This window comes from Pinus tabuliformis, chromosome 2_1 (genome assembly GCF_031772625.1).
Source record: "Pinus tabuliformis cultivar Carrire ecotype Pingquan chromosome 2_1, CPIR1, whole genome shotgun sequence".
Taxonomy (NCBI): domain Eukaryota; kingdom Viridiplantae; phylum Streptophyta; class Pinopsida; order Pinales; family Pinaceae; genus Pinus; species Pinus tabuliformis.
The window spans coordinates 311,856,333-311,878,280 of NC_142299.1; the positions used below are offsets into that span (position 1 = coordinate 311,856,333).

At 34.5% G+C, this 21,948-nt stretch overlaps 1 pseudogene; it reads right to left on the reverse strand.

The window, feature by feature from the left end:
• Positions 1-201: 201 nt before the first annotated feature.
• On the reverse strand, positions 202-21,808 carry LOC149200094 (protein LATERAL BRANCHING OXIDOREDUCTASE 1-like; annotated as a pseudogene).
• Between the last annotated feature and the right edge of the window lie 140 nt (positions 21,809-21,948).

Genomic DNA, 21,948 nt, shown 5'->3' on the forward strand with positions numbered 1-21,948 from the left:
AAATTAAAAATACACCTCTACTTAAAATTATTTAAATTTGATAATAATCCTCTCCCATCGCTGCATTCCCATGATTTCGTGCATAGAGATAATGAACTCGCAAGCTGGTTTTGTGTAAAGCAAATCGGCATATGGCAACATGATTGGACAGCTCGATTTGTTTGACAAGGAGCGGCTGACCTTAACTACAGCTAATTGATGTCAGACTTCGAAGTCTGCAAGCGGGTGTTTCTCTTTAAGTTGTCTGGAGAGGTAATAGCGAATGTATTCTTCGTGTTTGAACTTCCTGTACAAGCACGGGCGCTGTTCATCCACCAGTTTCGATGCTGGAGCCACCTCTGCATCCATACCTGCACTGTAGAACAGCGCAATTGAGAGTCTGCCTCTCTCTGCGTTTGTTACTGCACGATGCTCCACACTTTTATATCTCCCGTTTGTCATTACCTGCGTACAGAATAGACAATATGGGAAAAACACCATGATTAGACCTTCAGAAATTTTATTGATGTCTGCAACAAAATCTAGGTAATCCAGAATGCCCAAGTCCCCAGGTGTTGGAATGATTACCTCTAGCAAGTCCCCATTGTTTACAACAAGGCCATATGGAATGGGTTCCACAGAAATCCATTATCTTTCCGGACATGCAACCCTACTGTTTCGTCATCCTGCAGAAGCAATGTCATTCCCCCTCCATCAGAGTGAGGACTCAAACCCCGAACAAGCTCTGGTGTAGGGCAACGCGGGTACAAGTTCATGCGCATCAAATTCATGGGCTCTGCCCCAAACTTCTCCTTGAAATAATCGGTACCCTCCAGATTCAAATTTTCAGCGAACAAACTCAGCAGCTCTTGAGCGACTCTCTCCACGGCTATTGCATACCTCTCAACACTATCCCTGCCCATCAACCAATTAAGCTCTTTATAACAATACCCATCACTCTGATCAATACTACTAATAAATTAATGTGACCCATCAGTCGGATTATAATTATAATTTTAGTTACCTGAAATTTGTGGGGACGGTGGGCCAGAGGGTGAGATTTTTGAGGCTATGAGGCATAATTGCCAAAGCAAGCAAGTCACCCCAATCCAACGTTTGATCCTCAGCTATCAAGAACGTCTTACCATATCCCTGAATATCTCCTTCTTGGAGAGCATATTTCTTGTAATGGAAGGTTAAAGAACTCTTTAGCTACACCCTTTATCTCATCAATTAAAGAATGAGGAATCCCATGGTTCACAATCTGAGAATTCATTGCATCAGCAGCAATCATCCACGAAAATAATTCTCTGGGATTCACAAGTGACATCCTAACTACTAATTAGAAGAGATCTAGAAAACCTGGATCAATCAATACAAATATAATACTATAGCATTCACAACTGACATCCACGGATAATTAAAGATTCATAGTTAAGAGCAAAATCAAACAGTTAACTCCGTTCAGATGAATCAAATTTATAATCAAGAATTTGTAATCCAAATAAATATAACCCAGATTAATAGTTAACACCAATAATAAAGATCTCCCCACACGGAATGTACAACCTGGCTTGTCTGTGGCAATTGTACACCTGGAAGAAACCCTAATCTTGGTAGGCCACGGAAAGCCTCACCATTTCTTGGTGTCTGTGATGATTTTGTCCAGGCAAGATGCTCAACTTCTTCATGTCGATGACAGGAATTGCAGTTTGAAGAGAGACCAGTAATGAGGACGTGGTGGGCCTCTCTTCCTGGGACCTGATGTATCGGCCGGGAACAGCTTCATGTGAGTGGGCATGATTCTTGACAAGCTCCTGCACACTCTCCACGGGAATCACTTTGTGTTCACGAAAGAGTTTGCACCTGCAGCAGCCAGTCAGACAAAGTAGATCTAATTGTGGACGAGATGAGATCAGAATATATATATATATATATGTGGCGAAGAGGTTTTTGCGTGCACAACAATTTTACAGAGACGTTCGGTTTTTTAAGATTGACAGGACATGCAGGACGTTCAAACTCCAAAATGCAATACGGATTCAAACACGATACTTCAAAATTCACTTATTTAACAACCGATTCTTAGTGGCGAGTGTCCATCACATTGAGAAGAGATCCGTTCGCCTAATAATCTTTTTAACTTATGACCATTTTCGGAACTTCTGGGTCAAGAACTGTGACACAATCAAGCCCACTTAGCTTGCTACATTTGCAAAACCTTAGCAAGTATTGTGCCTCATGAACCATTCAAGTAGAGATGACTCTTTTTGAATTTAAGTATGGGGATTTACGCAGTGCATATATTAGATATCATTTTGGATTCAGAGGAGTTCTGGGATGGGTGACCTCCTGAAGTCCTGGTTACTTGATGATTGATGCTATGTGAACATTTCACTAGTTTCAATTTCTTCAAGCATCACCCGATGCAATGATGCTAAGTGAACTATTCAAAAATCATGAGAAATTAGTCAGTTACGACTACCTCTCATGGAAATGGTCATACGTTTGAATGACTTACTTAACGCAGTTGAATCCCAAAATGATATCGCACTAAAATAACTTAAATCTTTTTAACTATTATGTACCTATTAAGACAGTCAAATTAAGTGGTTGCAGATGACCATCAGTGAAATTTGGTAATCCAAAACATGTTTACCATTATTTATATATTAATTAAAATACAAATTGATAATGGTAATCAGGGAAAGCATTTACATATCTGAATTTGATTATATAAATTTAATTATATTAATTAAAAAAATAATTTTAATATATGTTAAGCAAATATGAAAAGTAAACCAATTCAATAATATAAGCAAATAAATTTAATCATGCAAGAAAATTAATATTAAAAATTCTATTTATTAATATAGAATATAAGATGTCCATGGGGCTTTGGGTTGACGTGAATGCCGTGCGCTGTTAAGGCACTCCTTGCGATAGGTCACCGGTTTAAATCCCCTATAGGTACATAGGTTAGTCTTAACCAGCAAAAAAAATATAGAATATAAGATAATATGTCAATTTTCGAATACAAAATCAAAAATCTCTAATCATAAAAGAAATTATGAACCTCACAAGTTTTATGAAAGATATCAAACTCGTGAAAGATTTCGTTGGTTGAAAGATTTTGATATCAATGAAAACTGCATGGCAACGACCATGCAGTTAATGCTTAATATTCTAATCATATGTGAATATCAACATCAATTGGACTGCAAAGCAAATGACAGTTAGAATACTAGACGAGAACGCGGTATGAGTAAAGGAGATGGATATGATAAGATACATCACCTTGATCGGAAATTTATTTTATGAGACTACAATGGTACGATGACATGAGAAAAGGGGATGGATATTATATGAACATAGTGGTTTAAATGTTTTCTCAATAGATGAATATTAAATATTATAATGGTCTAGATGTTTGGTATAATGGTATTGGTAAAGAGAATGACTATTATAAGATTATAATAATTGAAATGTTTGGGATAATGGTTATAATAATTAAGATGTTTGGTATAATGGTTTTGGTAAAGAGCATGAATATTATAAGATTATAGTAATTGAGAGTGTTTTTTTAATGAAATTATGATAATATTGAGAATATTATTAGATTAATGGTTTAAATAAGTAAAGAAATGAATATTTTAAGATTATAATCATTTAATATATATTTTTCTTTTAAATTGAAGTATAACTATATATAGAATAATATAAAATGGTTTAAATGTACTATGAATTGGTATTTTTTAAATGATATTATGATTGAACTAGCTATATAAATTAAATGGTTAGTAAATATTAATATATATTAAAGGAAAAAAAAAATTTCATGATACATTTTATATTTTCAAAATAGTAGTAGTTTTTTTGTTTTGTTTTGTTGTTGTTGTTGTTTTTTTTTGTTGTAAATTAACCAAATTTTAATTTATTATTATTCATTATAAAAAAATTAACATATGAGTTAATAATATCTACATTTTAAAATTATTTAGCAAGATTTTTAAGCTATAAGTAGGTTTTGTTATAATACTACATACCAACACTATGGATTTCTAACACCATATGTCCAAAAAATCATAAACTAGCAATTGCACCAGATATTGCAAATGAAACCTCGTAAGCATAGGAAAGAGTAGCATTAAATTGTTACCAGTAGCATTAAATTGTTATTCTTCCATGATTACAGTAAGCATAGGAAATAGTAGCATTAAGCTGTTACTCATAGTATAGGAAAGAGTAGCATTAAGCTGTTACTGATAACGTAGGAAAGAGTAGCATTAAATTGTTACCAGTAGCATTAAATTGTTACTCTTCCATGATTACAATGAAAGTGTCACCAGATGTTGCCAAAGGGTGTAAGTAGAATTTTGGATCTTAGCTAAAGAGGGGGGTATAGCATAGGAAAGAGTAGCATTAAGTTGTTACTTGTAGCATAGGAAAGAGTAGCATTAAATTGTTACCAGTAGCATTAAATTGTTACTCGTCCATGATTACAATGAAAGTGTCACGAGATGTTGCCAAAGGGTGTAAGTAGAATTTTGGATCTTAGCTAAAGAGGGGGGTCTTAGGAATTACATCTTTGAGAGTATCCGTAATATAAGGTTCTTTCTTTTTGGTTATTTAGTGTAGTTGCCAAAGTTTAATGCATTATAGAGATAATAAATATTTCTATCCATATCCTTAATATAAGGTTCTTTCTTTTTGGTTATTTAGTGTAGTTGCCAAAGTGTAATGCATTATAGAGATAATAAATATTTATATCCATAAAATTACCAGAAGACCCTGATTTGGTCTTTTGGTTAAACATCCACATGTATTTTCACTTGAAACACTTTTGTTTGAAGTATTTTCCTACTTGAATGGTTGGAATTTATCCACACCCTATTTGTATATGCCAACTTTATTTGGATTCAAGATTTATTACAATTGACATAGCTTTGTTGGGTTTCATTCAAATCCATTTAAATTGTTCCCCCAATGAAAACTCCAACAAATATTTGTATCATTATGTTTTCATTAGTACTTGGACTGGATCATAGTGATTTTGGATAAATTATAAGAAGATCAAGTTGAAGTATGAATCTTTTGAACTCAAGGATGTTGAAAATATCAAATTACCATAATCTACCATAAGTATGGTAAATTTGAATAATGAAGATGGAAACATTTAGTCATTGAATCTTAGAAAGGACTATGAGCCTAGACTAGGATACCAAAGCCTTTCCAATTGATGATATCCACAACCCATGAACAAGTGACTAAAGTTTCTTTGCAAATTCAAATGAATTTCCAAATAAAAATCCTCATGAGTTCACCTTTAACTAATAAATTTTAACATATAACATCCTTCAAAAAAGATACTAATTAGTTAGCTCATGCTCCTTGGTTCTAATTTTCCTTTCAAAGCATTCCTTGTAAGAATAAAGCTTCCTTCAAAATTGTTGAATGAATTTAAAGAGAAACCCTTCTTTGAAAAATTTCATGAGATTTGTAAAGATGGACTTCAATAATTTCTCAACCTCTACATTTTTTGAAAACTATTTATATTACTTTAAGTAGAAAACTATTTTTATTACTTTAATTTTTTCAATATTTGATGAAATTAAATTTAAATTTTATAATAAAACTAAAATTATAACTAAATTTGGAATTCTAAATTCAAATAAAAACAATTCAATCATATAATATATATTGTATTTACCTAAAACTTTATTTCAAAAATAATTATAATTCCAAATTGAACCAAACAAATTCGAAAATGATAAAATTGAAAGTATTCAAATTTAAATTGCTCTTAATAAATATAGGTGACACTTAAAACACAAATTTTGAGAGAAAGACAATGAAATATTCATATAAAAATTACAAAAGCTATTGTGTGGTGTGAATTCATGTTTCTTATTGTTCTTTTCATTTACTATTGCTATTTATCATTGGAAGATTAAATTGTTTTAAAATATTGCTAATGAAATATAAGAATTGAGGTAAAAGTGATTGTAACAACATATAATAGTGGTAAATTAAAAACTTCAATTTACCATTCAATTTATTACCACGACCCTAATCAATTACATAAAAAATGAAACACAACACTCATAATGAAAAGTAAGTAGAATATTAAGAGGGAAACCAACCATTAAAAAGACACAATACTCATCTTTAAATCAACCTAGAAGATCTAGATGTATAATTTTGACTACTCAACTCTAAGTGCTTAGATCATAAATCAATGTGTAATTCTAACTTCATATGACTATGTCTATTTATAGTCCAAAGTCATTAACAATGTTAACTTCGATTAAACACCCCTTATATAAATTTGTTTGGTAAAATCAAAATTGATTATACATTATATGCATCATTACTTTACACAATAGATCTGAACATTGGGTGCAACACTCAATGTGGAAGAAAAGGTATACATGAAAAATCATATTAGAATCTTAATTTCCATATTGGGTGTAACTATCAATTGATTGATTGGAATTTATAATGAAATTAAGAAAATGTGCAACAATCACTATTTATAATACAATTAATGATTTTCATTTTCCAAAATATCAAACAATATATCATTTCCATCTTGGGTGAAATTCTCTATGTGGAGGAAGGGTATAAATGTGAAATCATACAATTGGTATCTTCATTTCCATATTGGGTGTAACTATCTCTTCATTGATTGAAATTTATAAAAGAAATTTGTTAAAAAAACTACAACTATAGTAATGATTTTCATTTTCCAAAATATAAAATATCTTAGATTGCTATATAATAATGAATAGAATATTTATGCAATAAATTTATAAAATTATGATTAAAATTAATAGAATATTCTTGCAATAAATTTACAGAATTATGATTACAGTGTTCTAATCATTAAAATCTAAAACAACATTGACTCTACATCATGAATGACCATCTTTAAATATTAAGAGGAAATTTGTGTTGGAAAGGTTATAAAATCTCTCAGTTTGGCATAATGTAAGTGATTTCTCTTTATCTTCTAGCTTTGAATGACATTTTGTTTACTAATTTTTATTCTCAATGATTTTTTATATGTTACTATTATTCTTGAATTTATGCCTTACGGGGTTTCCTTTACAACATCTCCAACTGCTAGTCATAAATAGCATGAATATATTTAACACTTAATTGATGATTATTCATATAATTTAAATATTTTTTACTTTGATAATCAAATTATATTTGAGTATTCATTATATTTCTTCTAACTAAACTATGATACAATACTTGTTATTTTTCAAAATCAATAAAACTATTAAAAAAAAATGGAGGCATAGTATAACATTTAGATTATATATTATTAAAATTTCATGGTAAAAATGATTAGTATCGAGCTTTAATTGTTAATCAAGTTGTCTATTGGGTAGGTAAATGTTGAAATTGTTTAGGAAAATGGTTGCAATGGTTAATGTTAATCATAATTAGAGGTTGAGGGGTTAAAAAAATAAAACCATATGATGACGTCTCCATTTCCATATTGGGTGCAACTCTCAATGTGGAATTTTGTTGAGAACATTTACTTCTACAATGAATGTCACTCCTTTCTTTTTTAGTTCTATCATTCATGGCAGAGTAATGCCCCAATTCCTCTTCTTCTTCCTTCGGTCACATTTAGTAGAGTCTATGGAATTAAAAGAGCATATGGGTGGAATTAAAAGAGAAGACGGTGCCATTTAGTACACTATGTGGAAGTGAATTCTCTCTCAATGTTCCATTCACTGATACATGTGAATCCTAGTTGTCACCTATATTCAGAAAAGAATCATGGTTGTGACGCATATTCAGAAAAGGGCAAATGCTGTGCCAAGCCACTCTTAAAGTTGAATTGAGATCTTGACCTATAGCTAAAACCCTTTAGAGGAAATGAATTGGGCTCTTGACCTACACCTAAAACCCATTAGAGGTGATGAATCGAGGTCTTGACCTACACCTAGAACCCATTAGAGGAGATGAATTGAGGTCTTGACCTACACTTAAAACCCATTAGAGAAGATGAATTGAGGTCTTGACCTACACCTAAAACCCATTCACCAAACTACACCTATTTATCTTGATGTTTTGATATCCACTATTAAAGGCCCACTTTCAAGATCTTTTACGATTTTTTAATGAGGTATTTGATTTGCTAGCTTAATAATATCTTCCAAAACTGCAAATAATAATACATATAAAGAAAGACAAAAATAAAATCAATATAAATAATATATACATTACATTGCAATTTTATCATATTTCTTTGGATATAAATACTTTTAATATTATAATTTGTTAAAATTATAATAATGTAATGGAAAAAAAATTAGTATAAAAATATAAAATAAATAATTTTTAAAATCAAATAAATTAAATTCTATCCCAATGAAGATTAGTGATGATCATACATCATATCTCTCCTTCTTTCACAGCTACATATAAAATGAAGATAATATGCAATTATGATAATAAATGGGTGAGTGTGTATAAATATTTATTTTATGTTTTAAAAAAATTAAAAAACTTTTTACCTATATAAATTAGTTTCGTAAATCTAAAAGAAAATTAAGAAAAATAAGTATATATAAAAGGTTTTTACCAATATAAATTAGTTTCTTAAATATAAAAGAAAAATAAGCATATCAATTTTTATGATCATTTAACAATTACATAAAATATTAGCTCCAAGGGTTAGCTTAGTTGGTCAAAAATCGTGTCTCGTTATAGGGAGGTCACAGGGTGGAATCCACCCGAAGCCCTTGGGGTCAGGTCTTGCAGTAGGCCGAGGGGCGATTTAGCCTAGCTATCGCCCAGATTTTTCCGTGGATGTAGCAATCACTCATTTACCAGGGTGCTCATGAACCATATGCTAAAAAAAAACAATTAAATAAAATATTAAAAAATAATAATTTAATAAATTAAATTGAAAATTTTATGATATTTAAAAAATATTGTTTTAAATAAAAAATATTATAATAAAATAGGTTAATATAAATTTATTAAATAATTAAAAAAAATCAAATTTATATATATATATATATAAATATATTAAAAAATTATAAAACATAAAAAAATTACATTTCAAAAAATAAATAAGTAGAGATTAATACTACCACTTTGATCATATGTTCATATATATGTTTTTTCTGTCAATTCTTCTTAGCGGTAGGCACACCAGGTTCTGACGATGGCCAAAGGCTAAGTAAAAATAAAGATGTTGGGTGCTTCAAGAGTACCATGTTGCTTCATCTCTGTTCAAATATATGTTTTTTCTGTGAATTCTTCTCAGTGGTAGGCACACCAGGCTGCGACCATATTATTATGAAAATTATATTTTATAACTATCAATAGCAATATTATAATATATAATAATATTTTTTTGTATAACTTTATATTTTTGGCTATGAGTACTCTATTTTGTTGTAGATGGTTGTAGAAGAAATCAACATTCTCACAATAATGCTATCCAAACTCACCATTAGCAAAGGACAAGCATATGATAACAATCAATAAATCATTTCCAGTATGTTATTCACATAAGTTAAACTACAATGACCACTAAGAACTTATTTCTTCTAAGCTATCACCTTACTACGTTTTCTTTGCAACATTTGGTGCAATTGTAATTAATGCTTCTTTGACAACTATTGAAAGACAAAAAAATATCAACAAAAGGCAAGGACCATGCTACAATGAAATCTTACTGCAATATTGCTTTTTTTAGCCTTACAAATCATGAGCCCTATGTTGAAGTTAAAGACCTATGAAATCTTGTTGCAATATTTTCTTTAGCCTTACAATTCATGAGCCCTATGTTGAAGTTAAAGACCTTGTTTGATTATTCCAACATGAATTCCTCGTAAATAAAGAAATAGATTGTGATTTTCTACCTTCGAAATTAGAGGTCATTTTGGTACAATTCCTCCATATTTCTTCTTGATAACTTCCTCTTGTTATAGATAAACCTTAATCAGTATAAAGCAATTTTTTTATAGTTTGAAACATGTGTCTGCAAAGCACTATAATGATTTTGCAAATAAATTTTGAATTTCTATGTGAATTAAGATCTACCCTTGAAAAAAAATGCAAGTATCTCCAATCTGGAAATTTAACCCAAGAATAGCATCACTTACATATCTTCTTGAGAATTTTTTTTATTTCTCTTTTGAATGTTGACTCACATGATCCTTGAAACTATTCAAAAGTTCACATTGCTCTTTACCACTAATCTCCTTGGTATCTTTTGTGCTCTTGTTTTAATCCAACAGATTATGATAAAGGAAATCTAACCCATGTCATGTAGTTTAAAATATTGTAGAGATCATTCAACAACATTTAAACCATTTTATCTCGAAAATCAAGTAAGTGTAGTCCATAACCATGATGAAAATAGAATTCCGTGTAAGAAGGGATATGCAGGTCCAATGTAGAAGATGTGGTATGAAAACAATACTAAAATTAAGGTCCAATGTAGAAGATGCGGTATGACAACAATAATAAAATTAAATATCTTAGTTTGCAAGAATCGTCCAATTACGATACATTGTACATATGTAACTGACTATTCACATAATGTTGATAAAATTTTATTAAAAGCTCAAAAAATATCTTCATAGTAGTCCATGCTTACAATTCCAAATTCTTTCCAAACCATATTAGCTACTACCAAGGATATGGCTACAAGTAATGTAACAACCAAAATTTTAATATTTCGTGGTGCTTTACTGTGGATCTAAACTACCAATACTTCTTTTAGGTGAATTTATGCAATATTGCGAGTACCTCATTGAATGAGCTATACTTCAATGTATATATCAACAATGATATTTTTATCAATGATTTTAATCTATCAACATTAATAGAAAATACCATGGTAGCTGCTTATTACACTGATTTTGTAGTAGTTAATACACCTACTATATCAAAAAATATTTTTGTCATAAGGAAGTAGCATAGGAAAGAGTAGCATTAAAAATGAAAGTGTCACCTGCAACATCTAGAGCAAAAATCATGGATGTGATTAATACTCAAACCCAAGTCAACAATTTGAAACATTGTGAAAGAATAGAAAATATTAACATTGTCTCTCTGTTGTATAAGTAAAATACAAAAAAAAATAAAAAAATAGAAAAAATCAGTAAATTGAAACCATAATGTATATGGGCCAACAATATTGTAGTTTGCACCATGTCATCCTATAGTTGGAATATGAGTGTTTTGTAGGATTTTGTTTTCCATCCTCAATTGATAGGAGAGGCAACATTGGCAAATTGAATTTCTTCTAAGCCAACTTATAATTTCTTTGTCTCAATGTGGGCATATTTTGTCTTCTATGAGTAAGAATCTTGTCTAGATAAGCTTGCAGAAGAAAATATGAAGAGTTAGCTTCAACCAATTTGAAAAATGAACAATTTATATTATTAATGATTGCAACATTGACATGTCAGTAACTTTTAAGAGTATTTGTAGAATGTTCTATCACAACATAGAATTTTCTCATGTGATGCTTCTGACTGAGTTGATATAAGATAGACTTCAAAGTTTGAAACATTATTCATACATAATATATAATGTAGGGACAAAGATTTAAAGAGTGTGTATTACCCATTGGGAAAGTCTAGACATAAATTTCATTGGAATAACAACCAAGATGAATGGAAACCTAATGACATGGAAATCTATGTTTTTGTTTAAATTGCAAAGAAGAATTCCTATCCACGTTGGGCATATGGAGTCAAATTGCCAATCAAAGGGTATTGTTTTATATTAATGATTAAGGAAAAGCTACAAAAAACATGTTATATCCGAGCCTAATTTGTTGTTTTATATTGCATAAAATTTCTTGGAGGGACCTTCCAAAGCTACACATCATGGGTCTTTTTAAAGTTAGCCTCTTGAGCATGATGCCACAAAATTTATCAAAATACAAGGAGCTAAATGAGACTCTGTCACTATCGAACCATGATTGTAGTTGAATCCATGGTTGGACACTTTTTGGATAACTTGAAATAAGCACAAAGTGGAATCACTTTTAAAAAATATTGATCTAGCATTCACAACTCCAAATTGGCACTTGGTCAATGTGTTGGTTGAATGGATCATCATTAAATATTCCTACAAGAAATTGCCTATGCCCATCTAAACTATTTTCCTTGAGTTTAAAGTTTAAATTTTTGTTAATCATAGAATACTTTAAGGTGGTACTCACATGAACTTTCTATTTATTGTTGAACAAAATCCATATTAACATTTTTAATGAAAGATAGTAATATTATTAATAATCTTCATAATTTTAGGTTTGAAAATTGTTAGAGTAGACTAGATAGCCTTCATGAGTGCTTCATACATTTCATTCATAATTTTAGTTTTGCAAATTGCTAAAGTAGACGGGGTATCCTTCATCAATGCTTCATACCTTTCATTTATATTCATGAGGTCATAAATCTTGGTTACATGGTCATTATCTCAATTTCTTTCCTACAAATTTCTTCATTTTGGTTTGCTCTAAGCTAGCAAGTACTCAACACACCAAACTTTTTTTTTATGCAATATGTCATTGGAAATTAAGAATACATATGTGGAATTCAAGAAAACTCTACAAGAATGCATTCATCTAATCTAATTATAGAAACAATGTATGACTAGAGTTATTTGAATTTTTGTAAGGAATTTTGGAACATATAATAAATGCATTAAAACTATGAAATGTTGTCAAGTAGAGACGTGTATTTCTCATAATGGCAGGGAAATAAAAACCATTGAAAATACAGTGGACAATTGTACCTTGAAAGAGGATAATGAAGTGTCTTTCTGTGAATCACCACAGAACAAAGAAATAAATTTGTTGGAAGAAGCATCAAACATAAGAAATTAACACATGTATGTTGAATAAAAACAAATGGAAGTTAAGACTAGGAGGTTTCATGGCCCTAACTAATAACCAACAAGTTAAATTTCCAATACTCATACACCTCTGCCTTCTTCCTCGCCTGCATAGTTGACTTAGCAGTTGTTTCTCCATGCCCCACTTCATCAATGCATGATCCGGACTTAAACAGGAACGCAACAAAATACAGAGATAACCATATACACAAAGATGCAGCGGAAATAATACTTCATTTCATTAATGGAAAATACTGAAATATGCTTACAATCGGAAATAGAAATAAACCAGCTAGGGTGATGGTAGCTTATCTCTGAGAAGAGATGTGGCGGCTACATGCCTTTGAACTGTTCTGAAGTGTGTTACAATGAGACTCAAAGGCCTATTTATTATTGAGAAACAATGGAAAACCCTTCAAATCCCAAAACCTAACCCTAGAAGATCAAACGCCAAATTGTGGGCCTCGTTTTGGGGTGAGTTGGACAACCAACTTCCCGGGGTCGCGAATTGGTCGTATTATCTCCGTTTGACGCGCATGATAGCCCGTTGGAAAGATATCTCTGAGGACTACGACGGAAAAGATGATTTTTTAACAAAAAAAATCATTGGCGTTAGATTTCCCAAAAAACTTCGTTTAGGGCCTCAAAGCGGCTCCAGAAGTTTAGGACCCGAAAAACTACTAAAAATAGTAAATTGTGCTATAATTAAGGAAACTGAAAGAGATAGTTGTGGGGGTCAAAATGGGATAGGTGGGTGGCCACCAACATCCACCTGGATCATTCCTCCCCCCTTAGGAAGCAATGGTCCCCATTGCGTTGAGTTCCTCCCTGAGATGAGGAAGCTTCTGCTGAGTTGGGTCTCTGGTGAGTTGTTCTGCAATCTCTGATGTGTCCAGAAATGGTGGGGAGCATGGTCGGCAACGGTCCACATTGAACACTCAGTGCAAGCGAAGGAATGGAGGAATGTTGTGCTTCAAAGCATTGTTTCCCATAGCCTTGTTACTGGTGTAAGGACCATGTCGAAGTGGTCTGTGTTCCTGATGGGTTCTAGTAAGGCGCTCCCTCTGCAAATGTAACCAAACTTTGTCGCCCACCTGAAACTTGTGTGGTACCCCTCTGGGTAAGGAGAAGTTGTTCCTATGTTCTGTCATGACTGTATCCCTCTGTTGTTGCTGATGTGTGGAGGAACCCTTCGGGGGGGTCATGGATGTAGCAATGATCTTTCCCTTACTTTGGGAGTGAACCAGACAGAAAATAAATTTCCTAGTCTGTGAGATGAGCTTGCTTCCTTTCTTAACAGTGATCAAAGAGGTGGCAGTAGGTGGGGCTACCTCCGGTATCCTGTATAATGAATTATCCAAAGAAATAATGATAGCGCGAGGCCTTGACTCATACAAAGCATGTCGCCTCCACGAGTATGGCTGGCCTAATAGTACATCACAAACATCCAGAGGTGTAACATCACACAATACCTCGTCTGTGAAGGGCTTGATGCTGTAGGGAAGGTGACATTGCTAGTGAACTTTGAGATCTCGTCCTTCATGAAGCCACCCGATACTGTACAGTTGTGGGTGTGGTGTAGTTGGTAGGCCCAACCGCTTCATGACCTCTACTGAAATGAGGTTCTTTTGGTTACCACTATCGACAATGAATTGCAACGGCGAACCCTTCACCCACATCTGTGAGTGGAAAAGACGTTCCCCCTCCTCTGGATCTTCGGGCTCATTTTTCTAGATCTTGGCGGTGGCAACAATGGCGCTGGGCTTCGCATCAATGATTTTCTTCCCTTTGCCATTCCCCTTGTCAGGTTCTGGCTCAAGGTCGGAACATGCATCTGATTCGGAAGCCTTCAACTCGGCCACCAGCGACTGCTTGGTCCGACACTCACTTGTGTTATGAGTGGGACTCTTGTGGAACTCACACCACTTTCCTGTGTCCTTCTTCGGCTTCGTGGTGTTTTTCTTTTCTTGTGGCTTCGACTGGTTGTCTTGGGTCACCCCGCCTTGGCTTTGTCCTTTGGGCTTCAGATTTGCAGATCCAAAGTCTCGCTTCTTCTATTTGAACTTTTGCTTGATTTTGACAGTGTATTGGTATGTTGTGCTGAGTGAGGAGATGTTCAAGAACTCCATCTCTTCCTGGATGTATCTGTGTAGGCAGCCACGGTATTTGAGTACCAGATGTAGCTCAGAATCTTTGATACCAAACTGTGTGCGAAGGGTATGGAAAATGTTTGTGAACTCTGGCACATCTTGGTCTCCTGCCTGCCGCAGTGTGGTCCATTTGATGTATTTGTCATCATAGCTTTTGACAGGGTAGTACTGCTCGTTGATGGCATCCCGAAAGTCATTCCAAGTGGGTGCGGCTGAAAATAGTGAGCCTGTACTTTCATCCTTCTGCTCGCAGTAGGTTTCCCACTAGTCCTTGACGTGGGGGACTGCTTTGAGAAGAGCAAAAACAATCTTTTCCTGACTTGAAAATTCATGAACAGAAAAATACCCATCTAGAAGATTTAACCATTTATCTACGGCATCTGCATCTATTTGACCCTCGAAGATGGGGATTTCAAAATTAACTTGTACCTTAAACGGTGTGGTGTTTCCAGAGTAGCTGTTGGAAGCCAATGTGTCGCCTCTAGGTAGCCACTGAAGGATCTGTGCAAAGCTATCCATCATCGCATTCCTTTGCCACTTGAGGGCTTCTTCAAGCAAGATTTTGATAGGATCTCCTGCCCCCTCGTCTTTCTTCTCATCCGCCATGGGAGGTCATCGAGATTTGTGAGGCTCGTCTTGCAAAGGTTCGACCAGTTCAAGCCCTAACTCCTTATATCCTGACCTCGTTGGGGACATGCAAAGAAAAACAAAGAAAAAGCAAACTGCTCTGACACCACTGATCTAGACTTAAACAGGAACGCAAAAAAATACAGAGATAACCATATACACAAAGATGCAACAGAAATAATACTTCATTTCATTAATGGAAAATACTGAAATATGCTTACAACCGAAAATAGAAATAAACCAGCTAGGGTGATGGTAGCTTATCTCTGAGAAGAGATGTGGTAGCTACATGCCTCTGAACTATTCTGAACTGTGTTACAATGAGGCTCGAAGGCCTATTTATTATTGAGAAACAATGGAAAACCCTTCAAATCCCAAAACCTAACCCTAGAAGATGAAACGCCAAATTGTGGGCCCCATTTTGGGGTGAGTTGGATAGCCAACTTCCCGGGGTCGCGAATTGGTCGTATTATCTCCATTTGGCGTGCATGATAGCCCATTGGAAAGATCTCTTCGAGGACTATGACGGAAAAGATGATTTTTTAACAAAAAAATCACTCGCGATAGATTTCCCAAAAAACATTGTTTAGCGCCTCAAAACGGCTCTGGAAGTTTAGGATCCAAAAAACTGCTAAAAATAGTAAACTGTGCTATAATTAAGGAAACTGAAAAACTGAAAGAGACAGTTGTGGGGGTCCAAATGGGATAGGTGGGTGGCCACCAACATCCACCTGGATCAATGCACAACTAGACTTGGTGGTTGGTTACATAGCGGCCTTATTCGGATCCAAGGGCACTCATGACTAATTAATGATTGATGTTATACAATTACATAGTTAATGACACAAAATATGATGATTATCTTACATTGTTACATGAATCATCCTTTTATTCTCCCTCTTTTTCTTTTATTTTAATTGAAGAGCTAAGATTTAAAAAAGAAAAATCATTAAACAAATTAAATAGTTAATACATTGGAATTTTTATGTCAAAATATAGAGACATTTGGTATCTTTAAACTAGTTACATAGGTAGTATAAACATAACCAATGTTACATAGTTAATATTGCTAGTAATTATTATTATTATTACGTCGTAAGGCATTTCCCTCTGGGAAGAACTCCCTAGCTGCCACTGTGTACCAATCTAGACCATTAGATAAAATGTTAGACCATTGAAAAGTTTCACTCCATCTAATCAAATAACTACTAAATCATTTTGCTGAACTATTTCTTGAACCGTTTCTTGATACCCTCACATTGATTTTGTGACATCTCCATAATTCTCCAAAGGATTGATTTTGTGACATCTCCACAGTTCTCCAACGGATTGATTTTGTGACATCTCCACAGTTCTTCAGCGAACGTCAACTAGAGAAGCGATGGAAACAAGTGTTTCTTGAACTGTTTCTTGATACCCTCACATTGATTTTGTGACATCTCCACAATTCTCCAGCAGATTGATTTTGTGACATCTCCATAGTTCTTTGGTGGACGTCAACTAAAGCAGCGGTGGAAACACGAGCTGTGACAATTGCGTAGGAGGGACGAGCAGCCCCAGTCGTTGAGAAATCCCCCACAAGGCCTACAATGATGCTCGCTGGGAACAGAGGCTTAGAGCTGAAGGGCCTCTTGATTATCCAGATGATCCACAAGCTAGGCAACCAGGACATCGACAACGTTTATTTGTCACGCTGAAGGGAACAGACTGCTATTTTGTGATCAAGGAAATGGGAAAGAAGGTTATCGGGCTGGAATAAGATGATTAGGGTTGAGACTAAGAGGGAGATTTTGGAAACGTTGGATCATATGTTCCTGCCGATTTTGTAGGTGCATTTGGACGAGACTCAGTTATCGTGTCTAGCCATGGAGTTTTGCCCAAGTAGGGACCTCCATGTTCTCAAGCGGCAGTCGGGAAAAGGATTTTGCGACAATGGTTCCAGGTTCTATGCATCAGAACTCTAAAACCACCTAATTAATCCTTGTAAGTTTTTCACGCATACCAGTTCATTGGGGAAGAGCAATGGAAAATGCTTAGAAAAATCATTCTTTTTTGTATTTCAATGTCTCTCGTGGCATTATCTTAGTGGTCACAGTATTTTTAGTACATAGAGGAGAATATATACTGGGAATCAAAATTTGTTATCCTCATGGTGGCCCTAGGTGTCGACATTTGTTTTTCTGTGGAACTTTATTTGATAGACCCAAGCCGCACCACTTGCTAGTTAATACCCAATTCACACAAACCTGTAGCCTAGTTAATACCCAATTCACACGAACCTTAACACCCAATTCACATAAACCTGTAGCCAAAGCCAAATGAAGTTATTCAAATTATGCAAGTTGTGTCACACTGTCCTTCCGAGGTTTCTCTCGCAGTAGTTTTCCCTCTTGTGGGTTTGTTCTCATAAACTATATATGACCGTTGCCTTGTACCACTGGTATAATAACAGGAAATTAACTTGGATTAACTTATTCAAAGGATTGTGATTGACATGTGCTTTTACTATTCCGAGCACGTTGAATGTAACATGTTGAATGCAACTCTAACTAAAAAAATGGAAAAAAAAAAGCTAATATATGTAGTAAGAACAAATTACTTATTTAATAGTTCCAGATTTGTAAATCTTATACAATTTGCCATAATAAAGTTATTTACTATAAAAATGTTGCAAAAATATTTCTATAATATAGTTCTAGAATTACAAATATTCTATAATTAATTCCACAATTTACCATAACAAAATGATTTACTCTCAAAATATTGCAAGAATATTTCTATAATCAAATCGGTGATAGCATGAGAAGCTTGAATATCGCTGGCTATCTATGTATTATCCGGAGTGTCCATTCATCAAGGTAACTTAAAATTTCTTTATTTTATTTTAGAATTATTTTTAAATTGGAGAAGTTGTTTATATAAATTGTTCATTTTATATAATATTGAATAATGGTAAATTGTAAATATTATAAAATTATATGGACATTTATATTTTATTTTAGACACAAGTTTTGTAGAGGAAACAAAGCTTATATAAAATCCAACTTTATAAAAAAATTGCACAGAAATACAAGTAGAGGATATAAAGCTTATATAAAGGATGGTGTCTATTTGGTTTTCTTGCTTCATCTTTGGTTTGGATTAACTTATTCAAAGGATTGTGATTGACAGGATTTTTACTATTTTGAGCATGTTGAATGCAACTCTAACTGTGAAAAAGAAGAAGAAGAAGAAGAAAGATAATACATGTAGCAAAAACAAATAACTTATTTAATAGTTCTAGAATTGAAAATATGAACTATTCAATTAGATCTCACTTCACTCCTTCACCCACCTCCTAGACTTAGACTCCTCTAGCTCAAGAGACCTTAACTATTGTTTTTTCCCACAATCAAACCCACTCAACCTCCTACCCCATTTACAAAACCTTAACAAATATTATGCCATATAAACCACTCATATTAATTCAATCTACCATTTTTATTAAACTAAATTAAAAACATATTAAATTTCAACATTCACTTATATATTTGATCATAAATATACATAATTAATTCACTTTTATATTTTATATTTCATTATGAATACAAACAATATTACAATTTATAAATATTATAAAATGATAGTTTCAATAAAACATATATCAATTTCCATAATTCTTTTTTTTTATAAGTAAGAGAAGAACCTTCTATTAATCTAGAAAAATTACATAATTTACAAGAAATCGCACCCACCCTGAGAAAGAGTCTTGGTCAACAGGGCCGGCAGAAACCCAATGGCAGCTCAAAGAAACCTTGGAATCCAAGGACCAAGGCCCACAAAAAGCCTACAAGCCTCCCATCGAGGGTCCACAAAGGGATCCACAGTGGACCACTCTACAACCAACAATCGGACCCGACGACCGCTAAAGGTTGAGTTCACTAAGCAATTTTGGATCCGAATCTCTCGAGCAACAAGCACGAACCAATCCTCGCTATTGATTACTAAAAACCGATCCAATGGCCATTGTGGATATCGGGCAAATGAGATGCGCAGGGGTTAACCATCCGATGAGGGTGGTTTTCTCTCACCTCTCGCCACAACGTGTCACACAATGAGTGGAATTAGAGGCACAAGACGAAAAACCAGAAACCATTCTTATCTCATCCGATATACCATTTGTTGTTTTGTATCCTAAGTTTCGCGGAAAAACAAAAACGCTTTGCCACCAAGCAATGATTTTCCGATCCTTCCTGCGGACAATTCTAAACCTTCTACCTAGGTTCTCCATAAAAAACCCATTGTGCCCAATGCAAACAGGCAACTAGATCTATGGAGCTGCCCGAATTATTACCTTCCTCATTCAACCGAGAGTGGTCAGAGTTTTGGAGAGTAGTCAAAACCAAAAAAAGTGTAGCTGATTTAGGTGACCCCATCCTCTCACCTATCTGTTGAATCCCATCGATCAGTTCTGTTCCTCCATATTTCCATATCTTTGGTTGCCAGATAGAAACAATCCTCTCACAATTTTCTGGTAGGTAACGACTCCCAAGCATGTTGAGAATCCCTTTGCCTATTAGTCACTCCTTCGTTGGCCAACTGATTTGCTAACATATTTGCTTTCCTTTTCGCATGAACAAATCTTATCATTTTAAGGGTTTGTAGGTGAGAGTGGATATGGTAAAAAACCTACAGTAGCTTCCAATGCTTCGACACTTTATCTAGTGAAGTTCCATTGTGTTTTTTCTTGGCTACTTTGATGATCAATTTCGAATCCGCTTCAATGATAAAATTCTGTAGATTTGCCTCCTTTAGGATCTCCAAGCATTGCTCTAATGCTAGGAGTTCAGCCATGTTATGTGTACCCTTCCCCAAGTGGCCATGGGAGATGTATTTTGTTTGCCCCTGATGATCTCATATGGCAGCCCCAAAGCCAACTACCCCTGGATTTCCCTTAGAACCTCCATCAATGCTTACCTTGAAGAAGCCCTGTGGAGGGGGCATCCAACTACTAGCCCCTATATTTATTTTGCTCCCTCCCTTTATTATTCCTTGAGGACTAATGGACTAGACTCCCAAATTAAGAATAATATTCTCCTCTTGATGCAGAGGAGGATCCTTAGGAAGTGATATCAATAGGCTTTTTACTGTGTCTTTAAGCTATTTTAGAATTTGATCGATTATGTGCTGGGGCTCGCTAGCTTTATCTTTGAAGATCCACCTATTGCGCTCTTTCTAAACATTCCAAATGATAAATCCTGGTACCAGCATCAAGGCTTTGTTAATGATCTCATTTCCTGAGAAGTTATCCCTCCAGTTTTTCAAAGTGTTGGATATGCTAAGATTGTCCCTGATGGTTTGTCTAAAGATTGAGGCCACCTAGTTCCACACCTTAGCAGAAAAAGGGTAGAGGTTGAGAAGGTGTTCAATTGTTTCCTCATGTGAGCCACAAAGGTGACATTTGGAAGGGCCAATGAAGCCTTTCTTTAGGAGGTTTTCCTAAGTTAGGATCTTCCTTTGATGCACTAGCCAGATGAATAACTTTATTTTCATCCAGTGAGGAGTTTGCAAAAGCTCCTTCTAGACTTGATTAGTTTTCATAAAGTTAAAACCTGTGACTTCCTGTTTTGCCTCTTTGAGGTTAAAGCTACCTTCATTATTCTTCCCCCATCTTAATTGGTCAGATGAGGAGAAAACCAGAATCTGTCTATGTTCTAAGTCCTGGATAAGAGAATCTGCCTTGGCCTTCAAAGGACTCTCATCACTGTAACTTAGATCCTTCCATTTCCTCCATGTTCCATTATTCCTTCCCTGGTGCCAGAAATCTTTTACCAATTACAAACCTTTGCTATCTTTGTCTCTCTTGAGGGTTTCCAGGTCATTCCTATACAGGATGGGTTCCTGTTGCCAGCTGTCCTCCAAAAATCAATCACGGTCCCCTGCTCGGACTTCCCAAAAACAGTATTGCTGAACAATGCTTGTGTTCTCCCAGGCAAGGTTCCAAATGTGTGAGCCCCTGATTTTCCCTGATATTCTAATATGATCCTTCTCCTGCCAGTGCTTGGCATACTTTTGTTTCCAAAGCTTGGCCCAGGGGGCATTCGGCTCCTTGATCCATCACCACCAAAGCTTAGCTCCTGAAACTTTGCTGAGAGTTTCCGGATCATGCAGCCCCAAGCCACCATGGCTTTTGGGCTTGTAGAGCTTATCCCAGGCAACTAAAGCCCACTTTTTTTCCTCTTCCCCTCTGCCCCATAGAAAGTCCCTTTGAATGCTCCTTATCTACTACTTGATACCTTGAGGAGAAGGGATAGTTGCAAACATG